The sequence below is a fragment of the Helianthus annuus genome, chromosome 13 (genome assembly GCF_002127325.2).
Source record: "Helianthus annuus cultivar XRQ/B chromosome 13, HanXRQr2.0-SUNRISE, whole genome shotgun sequence".
NCBI lineage: Eukaryota > Viridiplantae > Streptophyta > Magnoliopsida > Asterales > Asteraceae > Helianthus > Helianthus annuus.
The window spans coordinates 6,479,340-6,485,278 of NC_035445.2; positions in this window are offsets into that span (position 1 = coordinate 6,479,340).

Genomic DNA, 5,939 nt, shown 5'->3' on the forward strand with positions numbered 1-5,939 from the left:
CAAGTCGGGTCTAGTACATGTCATTAGATACATTAGACTGCCAATAATTCTTGAATACTCTAACTGAGCCACTCCATCTCCTTTATTTTTCTTGAGATGTTGTGAGGTATCAACTGGAGTTCGAGCTACACTCGTGTTTCCCGAGTTGAATTTTTCAAGAATTTTATCCACATAGTGAGATTGACTTAACACAAGACCATCTTGGGTTCTTATGATCTTTACTCCAAGAATCACATCAGCTAAACCCATGTCTTTCATGTCAAATCTCGCTTTCAACATGCTTTTAGTAGCTTTGATAATTTTATCATTACTCCCAATGATAAGCATATCGTCTACATAAAGGCATAATATCACATAACCTTCATTTGTGTCTTTGAAATAAACACATTTGTCGCACTCATTTATTTTGAAACCATTGTCAATCATGACATGATCAAACTTTTGGTGCCATTGTTTTGGTGCTTGCTTCAAGCCATACAAAGACTTGACGAGTTTACATACTTTACCCTCTTGACCTGGGGCAGAGAAACCTTCTGGTTGCTCCATGTAAATCTCTTCTTCTAAATCGCCATTTAGAAATGCGGTTTTAACGTCCATTTGGTGAACTTCCAAATTTCTTAAAGCCGCTATAGCAAGAACCAATCTAATCGAGGTTATACGCGTCACAGGCGAGTAGGTATCAAAGTAATCTAGACCTTCCTTTGGTCTAAATCCTTTAATCACCAAGCTAGCCTTGTACTTATCAATACTTCCATCAGTTTTCATCTTCCTTTTGAATATCCAACGATATCCAAGTGGTTTGCAACCAGGTGGAAGATCTACTAACTCCCAAGTATGATTTTGCAATATAGAATCTATTTCATTACTTATTGCTTCTTTCCATTGAGGTCCTTCTGAAGAGGAAACCGCTTCGCGATATGTATTGGGCCCGCCCTCAACCATATAGCTAACGAAGTCTGGACCGAAGGATTTTTCAACCCTTGGCCTTTTACTTCGCCTACGATCACTTTCTTCAACCTCAGGTCGTTCATGTGTCTTATCATGAACTACCTCCTCAACTGGTGTAGAAGAGCTTTCACCTACTTCAAAATTAGGTGTTGATGACGTTGCATGTGTTTGTCTTCTCAAAGGAAACACATTTTCAAAGTAAGACACAACGTTAGATTCACCTCCATGATAGTGTTTACGTGTACATCAGGATTCTTGGACTCATGTACAAGAAAACGATGTGCACTACTTTGATGCGCATACCCAATAAATATGCAATCAACAGTTTTGGGTCCTATCCTAAGAGCCTTAGGAGGTGGTACAATCACCTTTGCTAGGCACCCCCACACTTTCAAGTATTTGTATGAAGGCTTCTTCCTTTTCCATAACTCATATGGAGTTTCGTCTCTCTTTTTGAGTGGTATCTTGTTCAAAAGGATAATTAGCCGAGAGAATGGCTTCCCCCCACATTTCCTTGTTCACCCCAGAACTTATCAACATGGCGTTCATCAATTCTTTTAATGTGCGGTTCTTTCGTTCCGCCACACCATTTGATTGTGGAGAATAAGGAGGTGTACACTCATGTACAATGCCACTTTTTGCGCATAAATCGGCAAAAGGTGCAACATATTCGCCTCCTCGGTCGCTTCGCAAAGCTTTTATCTTCTTTTGAAGTTGATTCTCAACTTCATTTTTATACAAGATAAATTTACTTATTGCTTCATCTTTACTCTTTAGTAAATATACATAGCAATATTTAGTACTATCGTCAATAAACGTGATGAAGTACTTATTTCCACATCTTGTGGGTACCGCTTTTAAATCACAAATATCAGTGTGAATTAAATCAAGGGGTTCGGTTATTCGTTCAACCGATTTCGATGATGATCTTGTAAGTTTGGATTCAACGCATGTTTCACATTTATAGTGTGAATCAATATGGAATGTTGGTATAGAATTTAAATTGATTAAACGACGTATGGAATTAAAATTGACGTGATCTAATCTACCATGCCATTTATTCGAATCAGAAAACTCAAGCATATAAGTAGAAGTAGTAGCAATTTTATTCATGTTCTTGACAGCCATTACATTCAATTTGAACATACCATTTTGGGCATAGCCCTTGCCTACATACAGTCCTCGTTTAGTTAGTACAAATTGATCGCTCTCAAAAACTAAACGAAATCCAAACTTATTAAGCAACCATCCCGAGACTAGATTCTTGCGTAAGTCCGGGACATACAACACGTTGCTTAGAGTGAGCTCCTTCCCCGAAGTCCACTTCAAGATCACCGTTCCTTCACCCATGATGTCAGCGGTGGCTGCATTTCCCATATACAGCTTCTCTTCTCCAGAAAGCGCCTTGGAGGTGGTAAAGAGGCTTTTGTCTGCGCAACCGTGACGGGTCGCGCCCGTATCAACCCACCATCCTTTTGGAGTGTTGGTCACAGTATTGACCTCATCCATCATTGCGCTTTTGTCGGAAATCATTGCCACCAAAGACATTCCGTCTTCATCCACCATGTGCGCACGCTCACGCTTTGGTTTCTTGCATTGGTTAGCCCGATGCCCCGGCTTGTCACAGTTGTAACAAGTCCCTTGGAACGTCTGAGGTTTCTTTTTCACAACCCCTTTCTTTAGTCCAAGGTTGCTAGCCTTTGCTTTCCCTTTGTCCTTTTTCCCCTTGCCCTTCGCACCCTTAGAAGATTGCCCATGCTCAACCAAATTTGCGCTAGCACTAGTCTGCGCAAGGCTGCCTTTTTGGGCAATTCTATTGTCCTCTTCAATCCGAAGACGAACAATAAGGGCATACGGTGTGGAAGCGGTGAGGAGGCGGCAAACAAGAATGCCGCGCGGCAAACACCGCCGCCGACCTTTCTTGGTCGCGGCAAAACTTTGATGGCGGTGAGCCATCACCGAGCGAGAAACAAGAGAAATGCCATAAATGTTGCCACTTTTCAACGGTCATATGACCGTTTGACCCCCAAAAAAAAAAAAAATTTATTTTTTGTAACTATTATTTTCACCATATATACATACCATTCTCACATTTATAAAAAAATACATCTTTCTCTCTACACTCTCTCAATCTACTCTACACTTTGAAAAATACATCTTTCTCTCTACACTCTCTCAATCTACTCTACACTTTGAAAAATATGGAAGGCTCAAAGAAGGGTGAAGGCAAGAAGAAAATGGTAGGATCCGGTTCAAAGTCGAAGCCTCAAGATAAACGTGGTTCGGGTGGTAGTAGTGTCCCGTTTAATCCGCACCTTGGGTTTGCGAGTCACACCCAACCTCCATTTTATTTTAACCAACCCATGCATCAACCTTTCGGTTATGATACCCAACCCACCCAAAATTGGATGCAATACGGTCCGAGGATGACTCAAGCCGGTTATTATGATTACTCCCAAGACGCGCAAAATGCCTTTGACCCTTTTGCTTTTCAAAACCCAATGTCACAAACACCAACCGAAGACGAACAAGATGATGCCGATGAGGAGTTCGTGCCGGAAACACAAGAACATGACTTACATGATATTGATGAAGATGTTGCGGATGATGAAGATGTTGCGAATGAACCGGAAAAAAAAGCAAAGGCCAAACGGGAAAATTGGTCGCCTACACAAGAAGAGGCGTTGGCAAAGGCTTTTGTTCATTGCACTTTGAATAAAAAAAAAGGCAATCAACAAAAGAAGGATAGCTTTTGGAAGAAAGTTCTAAACCACTTTAACGAAACGGTCGGCGGAAGTAATCGAACCCACCACCAAGTTCGATCAAAATGGGTGACGATGCAAACAAAAATTAACACATTCAATGGTCTATATCATCAAGCGGTAATTTTTTTATACGGTTTATTTTTTTTTACGGTTTATTTTTTTATACGCTTTATTTTTTTATACGCTTTATTTTTTTTAAACGGTTTATAGGATCGTTTACGTCCTAGCGGGAGTGACGACGCATATGTAATGAAACAAGCGTTAAAGGATTACAAAAGCAAAGAAAGTATTGACTTCGCTCATGTTGCGGCTTGGGAGGTTGTTAGAACAAGTCAAAAGTGGTCGCCGGTACCTTTGTTGAATGAAGAAAGCTCCGGTTCGGGTCTAAAAAGAAAGTCTTCGGATTCGGGAAATTATGCCCGAGGATCACCGAATGTCGAAATCTCAAGCGGATTCACTATTCCCGACATAAACGAGGATCCTTCACCACCACCACCAAGACGACAAACGAGAAAGGAGAAAAAGGACAAAGGGCCGTCTTCAAAAAACGAAGAACCAAGAGATATAACAAGCAAATTCGAAGAGTACAAGGCCATGAAAAAAGAGATAATGGAAATTAAACGTGTACGAGAAGAAAAATATTTGACCTTGGCCGATGAGCAACGAGAGGCGTTGCGACAAACAATGTACGAGAAGGACTTTGCGTGGTATAATCGGCCTACCGACGGCCTTAACCCGGCGATGTTGGAAGTCGCACTCGCTAGAAAACGGGAGATCGCAAAAAAATATGGATGGCCTTGTGATTTTTAGTTTTTTTTTAAGTTAGATTTTATTAAAAATGTAATGTTTTATTTTTATTTAAGATGTAATGCTTTATTTTTAATTAAAATGTAATGGTTTATTTTTATTTTTAAAAAGTTTATGTTTTTCCATTTTATCTTAAATATAAAAAAAAACATAAAATAAAAATTAAGTTTGCCACTCAGCAAGTGTTTAAACCAATGCCAACACTTTTCAGCAAAGTTTAAACACTTTTGCCAAATTGACACGGCACGCTCTGATTGGTCGGTTCAATGTTTTGCCACTCTAACATGTTTAACCACTCCTTATACCCTAAGGTCCTCTATAGTCATCTCCTTTCGTTTGTGTTTAAGATAATTCTTAAAATCAACCCAACTAGGAGGTAACTTTTCAATCATCGCTGCCACTTGGAATGTCTCGCTAAGTGTCATGCCTTCCGCAGAGATGTCATGAAGTATAATTTGGAATTCTTGGACTTGATTCATTACTGTTTTAGAATCAACCATTTTGAAATCCAAAAAACGGGCTACCACAAATTTCTTTGTGCCAGCATCCTCCGTTTTGTACTTCTTGTCTAAGGCATCCCAAAGGTCTTTGGAAGTCTTGACGTTGTAGTACACATTATACAACGCATCTGACAAGCCGTCTAACACATAGCCACGACATATGAAATCCGAATGCTTCCACGCATCTACCGCACACTGTCTTTGTGTGTCGGTCTCCCCTTCCACAGGTTGGGGAGCGGTTTCCGTTAAGAACCTCGCAAGGTTCATGGTGGTCAGGTAGAAGAACATCTTCTGCTGCCACCTTTTGAAGTGTAGACCTGAGAACTTCTCGGGTCCTTCAGCGTGATTGGCCACTGTGGACGCTCCCACAGTGGTGGCGTTGAGGGGGGTTCCCGTCACAACATTCGTGTTGTTAACGTTGACGTTTTCGTTCGACATGCTGAAAAATTAAAATTTTTTAAAGTTTAGTCAAAAAATCTGATTTACGCAAAAACCAGAAGTAAACTATTAAATTTTAATTTTACCACAAATTTACTGTTTAGGCTTCTAAGTCCAACTTTGAAGACCAAAACAGAAAATTCTTAATATTTAAAACTTACTGACTGGCTTCTAAGTCCAACTTTGAAGACCAAGGCAGAAAGTTTATTAGCAATTTTAGGACAAAATCTGAGATGTAACCAATTGTTTTCAACCAAAGTCGCTCCTTTGAAGAAGAAAACAAAAAAAATGTTTTTAAAACACAAACTGAGTGAAAACAAAACTAATTTGAATCACAAACAAAATGGTTTTGATTACACGAACGGTTTTAAAAATTTGTTTAAAGATTGTAGGAACCGTTCGCGTAATTTAAATAAAATAAACAAATTTAATTTACTTATTACAATACAGAAATGAGAAAGCAGAAAATTACAGTACAATT